The sequence below is a fragment of the Meleagris gallopavo genome, chromosome 14 (assembly GCF_000146605.3).
Source record: "Meleagris gallopavo isolate NT-WF06-2002-E0010 breed Aviagen turkey brand Nicholas breeding stock chromosome 14, Turkey_5.1, whole genome shotgun sequence".
NCBI lineage: Eukaryota > Metazoa > Chordata > Aves > Galliformes > Phasianidae > Meleagris > Meleagris gallopavo.
The window spans coordinates 4,250,005-4,263,004 of NC_015024.2; the positions used below are offsets into that span (position 1 = coordinate 4,250,005).

The 13,000-nt window shown below is 36.3% G+C and overlaps 1 long non-coding RNA gene across 2 annotated transcripts in view; it reads left to right on the top strand.

The window, feature by feature from the left end:
* Positions 1-12,732, top strand: part of LOC104913137 — a 37,924-nt gene extending 25,192 nt beyond the window's left edge. For both annotated transcript variants that reach the window (XR_795150.2, XR_004161286.1), the window contains 2 exons: positions 11,207-11,281; positions 11,433-12,732. This is a non-coding gene — a long non-coding RNA (uncharacterized LOC104913137). The remainder of the gene's footprint in view (positions 1-11,206; positions 11,282-11,432) is intronic.
* Positions 12,733-13,000: the final 268 nt, after the last annotated feature.

A 13,000-nucleotide genomic window follows, 5' to 3' on the forward strand; every position in this document is an offset into this window, starting at 1 on the left:
CCCCTCCCCCCCGACTGCCCAATCCCCCAATGGCCACAGCAGGCAAGAGGGAACAAAGAGTTGGGTTTCTACTGCTGCTGCAGTGATGTATTTCCTTCACTGTCCCTAGAGAAATAAGGTGCAAGTGTGAACTGGAAGTGTTGACAAATCAACGCGCTCTTATTCTAAAGGTGTTTCCAGTCTTCCCCAGGCCACATGTTTGCGTGTGACTTCACCTCATGAGCTGCTCCCTGGCTCTTCAGTCAGTCACAGTTCTTTGCTGCACCTTTTCCTCAGTTGTACCACACTGCAAACTATTTTTAGAGATTTTTCTCTCATTAACTTTTTATTAAAAATGACAAAAAAGGCTTTGAAAGTTAAACACTTCTTGAGTAGAAAATTGTTATAAAATAAATGAGGAGCGAAACTGGTAGGTATTGAATAGGATCTAATGGAAATTAAATATTTACAGAACTGTGACTCGAGCTGTACAAATTTTTAGGTGGGCAGAAATGATCTCCTGAATGGCTTTGATCCAGCAAAGCACTTAAGGCACAGGATGGTTTCATGGAGATAATTGAGAAAATGTATGTGTGTGTGTGAGTGCTTTGCTGGACCTCGGCCTTGAAAACATTATGCCTTCATCTGAGTTCCATTTTTAATTTTATTTTTATGTAAGAACACACATCTTAACTGCTTCATTGCCTTTATATTCTGACACTAGCGAGAGATTATATCAATCTATAGGTGTCAATTAATAAATTAATACCTACAAATTGAAGTCAAGGATGATTTAAAAAAAAAAATAAAATAATTAATAATTATCCTTAAGAGGCACTAAGCCTGTCCCATTTGTAATAAACGACTTATAGAAACAAATCTACTTTTGAACTGAAGTGTACTGGTATATTCTGTTCTGTGATGATCATCTTAAGAAAACCCACAAGTTGAAAGGGACTCAAGAAAGCTTTTAAAACTATGTGAGTTCAGGGATCTGTTCCAAGGGGAATTATTTCTGGGACGTGCAAATTTATTTAAATTATTCTACTTAGAAGAGAAAAAGTGTGGGATATGAATTGAAGTATGTGTTGCTCACTGCTCTTCCATCCACACTTGGATGTGACTTTAAGAACAGGTTTTTTTTGTTCTCCTGATAAAGATAATAGGTGCTGGAATGGGCTGCCCAGAGAGGTTATGGATGTCCCATCCCTGAGGGCATTCAAGGCCAGGTTGGATGGAGCCCTGGGCAGCCTTAGCTAGGGGCTGGTGACCCTGCCCATGGCAGGGGTTTGGACCTGGATAACCTTTAAGGATCCTTCCAACCCAAGCCACTCTAGGATCCTGTAATCATCCGGTATTTCAAAACACTGGTTATTACTGAGTCATTTTCTGTTCGAGTCTAATTGGATCAAAATAATTATCCTTAGTGAAATTATCATTAAATTAATTTTTTTGTATCAGCCAAATGACCAAAATGTGAATGATTAATTGAAAAAATTCATTTGATATAAAAGCAGAGCACAGGATTGTGAGAATTGATATATTACAGAAAATTCAGATAGCATAAGAATGTGAGACAGTTCACAGAAGGGTAAGATTTACAGTCATAAAATCCTGATGATGATGATTTATAACAAATATAAAATCCATTTAGTGACACGTAACACATGCATGTCAATAAGCAGCTGTTTCTAGCTTCCTGAGCTAAACTTAAGCAGAGCTTTCCTATACAGGAAAGGGGAAAATATAATGGAATCAATCCAGGATGGCATTTGGTACTTCATGACTGCTATTCTGTCAAGAATGAGATGTCTGTTACAATTGTTCAGCCTTAATAATCATGTTGTATAAGTAAAATCTTATGAGGAGTAGTGTACAATAATCTAGCACTGAACCCCTAGTGCTGACTTGAGATTTCTATGAGCTGCTTATCGGCTGAATACAGAAATTTTCAAATTTCAGTAGTTTTAGAAAAAACAATTTGTCTTTCACAATATATTTTCTGCTCCATGTCCCTGGTATGTTGTGTATTTCATCTTCAAACTCTCATAAGGACACTTTCTTTATTGTGGGTTGTTGGTTGGCTGATTTTTTTCCCCCTCCCCCCCCCCCCCAACTGGGGCAGGGCGGAGTTCTGCCTTATACAAGAAGATTTACTGGATCATCATCACATTTTTAAACAACTTGCCCAAAATGTATTCCCATTATGAAATATGAGCTGTTAACTTGTGCAAACTTGAAGTTACTCTGTATATTCTCATAGTCCCTGAAGATGTTTAAGAAAAGGGTAAATGTGATAGTTAGGGACCTGGTTTTGTCAGCAATAGTGGTGGACAGTTGGACTAGATGACTTTAGAGGTCTTTTCCATGGTTATGATTCTATGAAAATGTCATCATTGCTTAAAACCTGGATAAATCTTTTTTCCCCTGCTTTATACCACCTATATCAGAATAAGTATGTTTAATGAAGTAACCACATTAGAAATCTAACAGGAGAGTCATAAAAAGAAAGTGAAATAATGTAATTGGGCTCAAATTTCCCTTAGGGGTGTTATAAGATGTTGTGAAAAGATAGAATTAGTCCCTTTTGGGGGGTGAATTGAGTGGGGAGAAAAAGCGTGACTACTGAGGTCACAATTTTCTTTTATGCTTTAATGGATAGCATGATGGTATGTCCCAAGTTTATGAAAAATTATATAATCTGCAGAACCAGTAAATACAAAGACCTAGTGATGAGTGGTATCCATAGGATATCAATGTTTAATAATGTCTGTCTTCTTTGACTGGAAACAAATTAGGGTTTGGAGATTTTTTTTTCCCAGAAATCTTTCTTTGTTTGTTGCATGGCTGTTTGAGGGCAGATTTTACCTCCTTGTTTTTCATAAATATTAGCATTCAATTTGCATTAAAAAGATGAGATTGTGACCGTATTCATCTGAATCTATCAATCTTAGTGGTAGGAAGTCTGCCAGATTATCTTGTTTGGATGTTTTAAAGTGATTGAGCGTATAGTAAGGTTATCTGCTTTTTTAATATTTCTTTTGCTGGCATTACCTGTGCAGTATGAACAGCTCTATTTCACAACTACTTTTCACTGTGTATTTCGCATTCTTTTTCACTGAGCTCGGTAACCTAAAACTTCCTCACTGTCTGGTTTTATTTGTCTATAAATATCAAACTGATACAGAACTTCACATTTTGTCATCGTGACAACACATGAGATGTGAGTACTCACTGCTTTACTGCTTGTAGTTGAGCTTAAGTAGGATCTGTAGGTTATTATTACTTTACGTGACGCACAGCTCTCTGAGTACTGGCTTGTTTTTAGCAAGCTGTTTTGACTTGCAAACAAATCAGTCAGTGCCATGTAAACTGTGCAAATCCTGCCCAATGAGCTAAAGCTTCCTGGCATATTTGTCAACAATCCTGAATGAATAATGTTAAGCGTACTGCTGCACAGATTTTCAGCAAAAGACAGGGGTTGCTGGGGTGGTGGTTTTTTCTTTTTTTTTTCTTGGCTACATTTACAGATTATAATTCTTAATGCATAAAAATGGTTTGAGATTATACTGGTTCTTAATCCATTGTTACTTATCAGGGCTCCTTGAAAACAGTCAATATACAGAATTTTTGGCACGCTCTTTAATTTTGATTCCTGCAGTCTTTGGAACAATGACCCAGTGCAATCAGCTGACAATTAGGAGCCTGCAGCTGTGCCCTTAGAAATATGTCACTCATAATCATGACACAACTGTTAAATTACACATTTCTGATAAATTTTGTAGCAGCTATAAAGAAGATTACTAAAGATAACAAAGCAATTGAGTTTTGAAAAATCCTCTAGCACACTGCATGATTCTACACGTGGTAAACATCTTGCTATTTTCTGACTTACGGCTTTGTTTAGAATGACTAAAGAGTATAGACTAAATAGTCAAATACAAATGAAGTTGTTTGGGAAGACAGGTGTAATTCCACTGACCTTATGAAAGCGTTATTTCATTAAATCTCATCCTCAGAAGTACACCAGTTCCATTCAATTAAATGAATATTTTGTGATGGCAAGCATTGGGAATACCCAGAGCACATATGCAGGCTCTCTTAACCTGCTGAGTCCCAGAAGATAGGAATAGGCTTTTAGAACTCATTGGCTGAGGAGTAACTGAAATGCATAAGGAGCCCCTTATACACAGTTACTACTGCAAATACCTATATGAACCTATTGATCTATCCGCCCTCTTACGTTTCTCTCACTGATAATTTTCCTGTGCTGTAGATAGCGTGGTAGGGCAAACAGGCCAAGCAGATACATATCTTTCATTTATCTGTATTTCAACACTTAAGGATTGCCCGAAATAATTTCTTTGGAAAAGGTACAGATATCAGTACAAGCAAGAATTTCTTTCACGAAAAGTTGAGATTACCTTTTTTACTCCTATGTTTATGTGATTAAAGGGCATTGGAAAGCAAGCAGATATTTGTTTGCCTATGTACTATTTAAAACAGCAATATTTTGACAAAGTTAACAGCCTACCATGAAAGCAAATGACTAAGTAGAGATCCCAAAAGCTTAGCTGAAACTCTTTTCCATTTGCATTGCTACGTGGATCTTGTAAAGGACAAATATCTTGGTTTGGGAGCTCTGTGATAGCTGAAAAGCACAAGTATGAGTGAGGCTGCCTTGCTCACTAAATGCTGTTGTGGTTGCAGTGATCTTTACTTTGCATGTGTTAGTGCAGTGCTGAGATTTTAAACATTAATTTTTAATACTAAGGTAGACATCTTTAAACAGGTTGTTTATATTAGGAGGGAGAAGAGTGAAATAGCTATTCCAAAATTCCCTGTCCTTTAAGACTTATCACACCTCCCTCTGCATCTTTTGAGTCTGCAGTAACTGATACTGCTATAAAGCATGCAAGAATAGGAGGGGGAAAAAGAAGGGAGCTTTCAATCTTTCATTACATTCAGCTTCTGAGAAAATAGGACTCCTGATGCTTTCTCTAACACTAATGAGGGCTAAATACTTTTTCAGTGTTTTTTCTTATCATGAACATATGCAGTGAAATTGATCTGGGCTGCCACTTCATAGCATCATTTTCATTTGTTTCTAAGTTAATTTCCTCCTTTTTTTTTTAATGTGGGACATGCTGCAGTCTTACTCTTAACTTACTCTTAACTGCTAACACATACCATGATGCTTGCAATTAGATGTCTGGGTTGTGTGAAATTAAAATAAATAAAAATTGTTTGCCCATGTTAGTGGTATCTAATTAGGTGATGCCAGAAACAAACTGTTTTTACATGTAGACAAAAGCCAGCGGAGATTCCTGATTTGGGATTGTCTGTGTATTTTGCAAAACTTTTAATAATACTGTGTTGTAAACATGTATTTTTTTTTAATTCATGTAAACATAATTAATCACATTAGAAAGAGTTTGAGTGGTTACCGAGTTGAGGAAACATTAGAGTACCTCATACTACTATGCGTGCTTTGGGAATATCTAGCCAAAATGTAGAATGTTTCCATGCTGATTTCAAGATCGTGCTTACGTTCAAGACTTAAAGGAAAAGAAGTGCTAAGAGTAAGCATAAATACAGACACTACTGAAAAATTCTATTTTTCATGCAGCAGTTTGTTTAAAGAGATTAATTCATCTTCATAGCAATCATTAGTAGAGACTGTTACGCAAGGGATTCTTAGAAAAGAGGGTACTCAAGCTCATTTTGAAGCAAAGCTGACTGTAAGAACATAAGAACTGATTGTCAGTCTGAATGATTTATTGTGTCTTAAATGAAGCCACTGCCTGATGGCTTTTTAATTCAGCATTCTGCATTCTGTACTGTTTCCTCTCATAGCAGAGTTAATTTTACCTCACTTGTCTTGATGGCAGGGAAAATGGGTGTGACTGTAAACAGCAAGCAGGTTTGCCCAATTGCTATTAGAAAACCTTCAGTTTGTCGCTAGAGTTTGAAACAGATTGACCACCATCCTCTGCTCAGTGACTGGAGAAATATCTATAGTATACAGCTGAACTTCTGCTTAAACATAGATTTTTTTTTTTATTGCTGTAATTGCAATTAGAACTGACAGCACTTCTTTTTCTTTTTTGACTGGTGAAGATAATTTCTGTAGCCATAAAATATAACCATAAAATATCTCATAACATGGGATACAAATGAACACAACGGATATTGCAATGTTCACTGATATCATTTCAGAACTCTCCTTATTTGTGCTGGGACAAGATTATAAAAATAAAAATCAGAAGGATATACTTAAGACTAGAGTTAATTTACTTAGCGTGGAAGAACACAGACGTGCAATAACTAAAACTTTCTGAAAGATGAAATGGAAAAAAGTGTTTTATATTAGAAACTCCTGTTTACTTGGCAACAATTTCCATGCATTCTATTCAAAGATTGCAAAAGTGAATGCTAAGAAAGAAGTAGTCCTGTAATTTGTTTCGTTTCTTTCAGTGAGTTTTGTTTTAGAATAAGATTCATTCATCAAAAATAAAATGACCATTTAGGTGTTTCGCTCCTACTGTGAATGGAATGACTGATCCAGCAAAATGCTGAAGAAGATTCTGCTTTAAGTAGGCATTTAAGGGTCTCACTGTCTCAGGCACCTACATCCTGAGAAGTCACTATGTCTTTGGAATTGTCAGAAATTGGTTTGCAGTTCACTTCTTTTTTGGCACTGCAAAGCTGTTAAGAATGATAAACCTCTTCTGTATGTAAGAAATGCTGTGTTATGCACATACCCTCAAGCAGGATTTGAAGTAATTGGACAAGGAGAAGGTCCCACCATCTTGTGACCTGCTATGAAGATTGGTGGGGAGCATCACCTTGAGATACCTGGGATGTATGCTACGTGCACAGCTTAAAATTAAATGGATGAGGTTTCAGCACAGTCTCTGACACAGACAGACCCCTCCACTGTGTTAATTTTTACCTACTGTGTGATGCAAATTAAGTCTCTCACCTATCTCATTGCCTTGTAAATAATGCATAGGCTTAATGATGTGTCTATATAAAACCATTGTCTTTTAAAAGTTTCCCTGCCTAACAGCTGATATGCATTTCCATAAATACTTCTGAAAATGACAGCGTGTAGTTTTTACAATATTTTTACTGTGAAGCTCCGTCTGCCTTTCAGAGACTTAACAGACATTGTCAACGCAGCTGAAAATTCGGCTGAGGAAGAAAGTATCATTCTCATTTTGTGTCACTGGAGCAGGCATATTTCAAGTATGTTGCAGCTTTTAGCAGTATTGCTGGGATTCTGTTCCTTTATTTCAGCTAGTGACTCATACTGCAGTGCAACTGGAGGCATCGCATTCACATCACCTATCAGCTTATTATTCAGGGCAAAGCGATTGTTAGCATGGTAAAATATTCCACTGAATGCTTCGTGCTTCATTTATGGAATATTTGGTTTAAAGGAAAATTTTAATCCCTTCAGCCTGAATCATCTTAATATGTCTCTGATATCCCCCAGGCCTCTTACTAATTTGTTATTTTCAATAATAACTACTTGATCTGTTTTTGTAGCAGCTAGCAGTGTGCTTGCAATCACAAATCTTAGCTGCAGCCCTGTTTCTGTAACAGCACAAGTTAAACACCAGTGGAACTTTGCAGAACTACTCACTCTGCCTTCAAACTGAGATTTGCTAATGGGATATATTGCCAGAAGAAGAAAAAAGTTTTCAGCAAGGCCGGTAGGTTCAGAACAGAAGCTGAGATATCTGGACCAAGTGTAATAGTGAGTTCCACAGCTAAATTAGAAAATGTTGTTTTTTCCTTCTTTAGTGGATTTTCTCTGCAAGTTCATTCTGTATATTTAGACTTTTTTTTACTTTTGCTTTCACTTGGAATCCAGGATTCCGCAAGTATTAAATGATTTTCTTACATGTATTTAAAAAAAAAATGTCTTATCCTTGTTTTTGGCAAGGTTACTCTAACTGGTCCTACCAACAGACCGTTTGATGTTTATTCTGCTGGTATCTGCAGGCTCTAAAGGGATTTCAAAACTAATTTCCTGAATATTTCCCTTTCTTAAAGGAAGCCCATAACAGTAGGAAAACACCAGAAAATTGGAGCAAGTATGATGCATGAAGCATGATAATCTCAAGATGTGTTCTCACCAATAGTAACTTCCAGTGTGTTTGCACAACATTTCAGAAATATTCTGCTTTCAAATAACTTATTTCATCACCAGTTAAGTTAAATCCATTTCTCAGGACATGCTGCAGTTTTGCGGGAATTCATTTTCATAATATACAGCTTAATTACAGTAAGATTAAGCTGAGGTATCTTTATTTTTTCATTAACTGCCACTAAACTACTGTGGCTGGCCTAATAATATTCTGTCAGTCTGCATTTTTCTACCAAGTATGTTTTATTTCATTATCTCTTAAATCCTTTTTAATTCTTCTGGACCTACTGCCATAGGATCCACTCATGCTTTCATTTTAATGAAGCAAATTGGGGCATGTTTTTAATGTGTTTCTGCCATAAATTAAGCTTTGTGGCTGGAGAGACCTTGAAGATTTCAGTTTAAATCCAGTAAATTAGCCTCTTTAACAAATCAGTAGCAATGAAATGGCCAGGAAAAAAATAAGACTTTGGAAGTATCATCTTCTTACACAAGATGTGCAGGTGACAAGATTGGTTTAACTGTGAATGAAGGACTGCAGGTTTTTCTGCGAATGACCTCCCCACATCCATTAAATTACCCTGGAACCCAGGTAGAAGATGGTCTAAATGAAAGCTTCCATTAACTCTTATTGTTTCTTGTTTTAGGCTTTAAACAGCTATGAAAGTACACTGAAGTTCAGGGAGTTTTATTTTTAGTCCAAGCAAGGAGAGGACAAGTCTAGAGAGTATGGAGTAAGTAGGATTTGTGAATCCTTTGCCTTCAGCAAAGGCTGAAAAAAATATTGACTTTTTCTTTGTTTATCTCATTTTATCTCTTTTAATTCAGCAACACTTGATTTATTCCAATTCTATTCTTCTAGGTTTTTTAATGTTTATTTCTTTAAAGGAACTTAATAAACAGTATCCTTACACATGCTGTAGAGTATCTCTGTAGGTGTTCAGAGATTATGCTATTGTAGAAATAAACTGTAAATTTGGATGGAAAGAAGGCTCTCTTGGCTATGTATGTCAGCTCAGCTAATGACAAGTTCAATTTTGTCAGCACAAATATATTTGAGCTACAGATTTAGAAATGAAATCCAACTTTCTAAATTCCAACTGCAAAGTTTTTCTTCTGGGTCACACGCAGTCCCTAAGAAGTGGTCTGAGGCAGAGTATTTCTGAATAGAGGGGCGTCATTTTGTGGTGGTGGTGTTTTATTAGGATTTTACTTTTTTTGAGCAAAACTGAGATGCCTGAAAATACTCTTTCTTCAAACTGTACAAACTGAGCACACTTTATGGGTCTGTTCAGAAACCAGTAGAGGAGAATATGTATGTGCACGTGCATGAATGCAGTACTTCCCCAACCTCTGAATGATCTGTACAGTGTACACCGCCATCACTGCTCAGTCATGTTCTTCCATCTACTCTGGTCCTCCTCCCTCCAGTGCTACCTCTTCAGATTCTTTCTCTTTTGCCTGTTCCTGGATTCCTGCAGTTCTATTCTTTTATTCTCTCTTCTCTACAGATTACTGATTCTCTTTATCTACTCAGCCCACAGTGTGGACCTAAACTGAATGTTAACATACCTCACCAACTGGGAAATGCAACATCAAAATAAAGACTTAAAATATAGTCTTCTTGTTTCTAGCCCATCTGTCATTAATTCTCTAATCTTCAGTATTCCTGCCCAATAAATATGAATTTTAGATACACAGTTTTAGTCATCTACTTAAAGTAGGCAGGAAGAAAGTGAAGTGGGGAGGAAAGGTAGTTTTAAGTAAATTGGTTTTGCCCTAACTATCACTAAGTTTCTGAATGAAAAGCTATTTTCTCCACTGCCCCTGACCCACTACCACCTTGTGAACAGAACACAACTTCGTTTCCGTGAAACAAGGTTGTTCAAGGTGTTTTAAAACTATAAAATCTTTCAGATAGTATAGGACACCTCAGCTGGAAGAGACTTTCAAAGATCATCAAGTCCAACTGCTTGACCACTGCAGTGCTAACAAAAAGTTTAAGCATATTATTGTGGACATTATCCAAATGCCTCCTCAGTACTGATAGGGGAAGAGGCATTTGGGTAATCAATTATCTGTAATTACTGATGGCGTTAATTATTTGTAATTCGTGTCAGAAGTAGTTATTTGTAATAACCTTTATGTATTTCTTGTTAATATATTTACTTAAACTTTTTTTTTTGCAATTGAGATTTCAATTGAGTATCGAGTTGATAATGAAATATTTCAATTTTCAGTTTATTATCAAAACTCACACTGTATGAACCAACAGTTTGCTTGTTAGAATTTTGTCTTTGCTTTCTCTGCTACTGACTTTGTCCCAGAAATATAGTAGCTATGGATCAGAAAGTGAAGATAGTGGAAAGTGAATGGCACCTGGTGAAAGTTGGCTGGAAAACAGCCATGTGAAATAATCCACAATTAGAGCTGAGCACTGCTTTGACTGCTAATTTGCCTCTTCATTTGTGAATTGTAACAAGATTAATGTTTGCTTTGCTGTTTACTTTCTATCACTGCTTCAACAACCAATGAAAAATTCAGTATGATCCTCCTGTTTCATGTTTGAACAAAACCAGCTATTCTCAGAACATGGGTGTGAACAAAATTATCTTTTTAATAAGCTGAGCCATCAGGTTGTTTGGAATTTCAGTGGACATTTCTGCTGTTTCTAGGTATTCTAAGTTTTTGTAAATATACTGGGTATACTATCCTTTGTGCTACAATATGTTAGTTGCTGGGTAAAACAGTACTTGTGTCTACTTGTGTCTTTAGAAACATGCAAAATAGGTGACTGAAAACCTAAGCATTAATGCAGTTATGTTGGACACAGCATTTAGCAGCCATGAAAAGCTCAAGCCAACTGACTGCAGTGATCTGAGTAAAGACCTGTCCCACATACGCGCTATAAAAATTAAAACAAATTATTGATGTTAGCAAGAAAAGTACTTGAGCTTATCTCTGAGTAATGTCTATGGAAGTATTCTTAGAAGTATTTGATTCAGTTTTTCTAAAAACTAAAGCACAGGTATAAGCATCTTTTTTTAAAATTACATTAATATCTTGCAGAATTCTCCATCATCTTGTCACCTTGTGGGACTTGCTGTGAATGAAGGAAAGCTTGGATTCTAGAAGATCAGTAAGGTATGCCTGCATTCCATCTCAGAACTACTGCTTTTCACTCATATCTCAACATAACACAGAATCCAAACTGTACCATCAATGTTGTTACAAAAGGAATGCTATCACATTCTGTCTCAGACCTTTAAATCACTAACTTAATTTTCCTGCGTAGATGCAAATCCAATGATGAACAAAAGAGAAGTGGAAGAGCAAGCATGAGAATCAAGCTCCTCCCTGATTCCTCCATTACACTGAATTTCCTTTGAGAGTGACAGTAACATTGAAATGACCTTTTTTCTTGTGATTGTCATCTTCCCTCAAATATGCAAAAGTCGGAGTGTATTTGCTCATTTTTTGAGCATATGCAGTAAGATACCAATGTGCTGCTGATCCAGAATGGTGCACATGCTTGGTGACAGTCTGTCAATATATCAGTCAGCAAAGAAAACAAAAATAATAATAAATATAATAGTAATTATTATACTTTGATATATTTCTCCCCAAGGGCCTTATAAAGCTTAACCTTCATAATGATTAGCGATCGTTGACTTGGATTTTTATTCCCTTCACGGCTGTTTGAAGTGTATACCTGAAAAGATCTTGGAACTCAAGGCAATCCAGCTTTCAGTGGTATGAGTGAAGGAAAAACATTCACTCTAATATGACTCAGGACATGAGATGTGTTTCTCCTACTAATTTACCACAGGAAAATTTGCTAGAATTCTGGAAATGTGAACACTGTTTAAGAGGCCCTTTTGTGCATTTGTCATCCATTTACCATAATAGAGAGCTACTTGACTGGGAGATATTGCAGGTGTTGTGTATTACAGAGCATTCGTGTTACAGCTGATACACAAAAGATCATTTCAAATGCTTAAAAATGAAGCAGTTCTATAGTAATGTGACCATATAAATGCATGTGAAAAGACAATACGTTGTCAGAGATCCAATTCTCTGTTTAAAAAATGTGAAGAAACCATAGGAAACAGCTGCTCAAGGAAAAAAATACTGTTTAATACTACAGCTGAAAAGTAGTTGTATATGAAACCTTAGAATCACTGCATCCTGCAAGATGCTGTCACTCCAAACACACAACTCAAGACCAAATTCATCATCCCATTTTCATTTCTATTTTTTTTCTCTAAGGACTGAGAATTATTTGTGAGCTGTCAGACTCAGTACCGGATAAAAGACAGTGCTATGCTGTTTCATTAATGAACTGAGCTCTGTAAAGAATATGCTAGTAAAGGATTCCTGGACAGTTAAGGCCAATGGTTTTAAGGGTTAATTTCTGTATAAATACAGCACTGGCAGAAACTCTTACACTGTGCACCGTTCAGGCTTTTCCTGACTTAACCTTTACTGATCCGCACCTATTTATCAACTCTATGCAGTTTTTATTTACATTTAGAATGATATAAAGAATGTCCTTGGTACTAATAATGCAATGCTTTTTGGATTCTGTTTAATCATATCCCTTATTGGTGATGTCTATATCTCTTGGACGAGGCTAGCTAATTTATTTGCTTCCTCCTAAGGGCTGCTGCAGCAATACAGTGACTCAGCTAATCTAAATTGTTATCTGTTCTGGCTGAATTGAAATATTTTCCCTGTATATGGAACCAAGAAGATTCTCAGATTTAAAAGAAAATTTATATTAATTACATATAAAACTGGGTAACTGATTTCAATTATTTGTCAAATTCTGTGATAAAGTTAAATTTCTTGCAAAATACATGC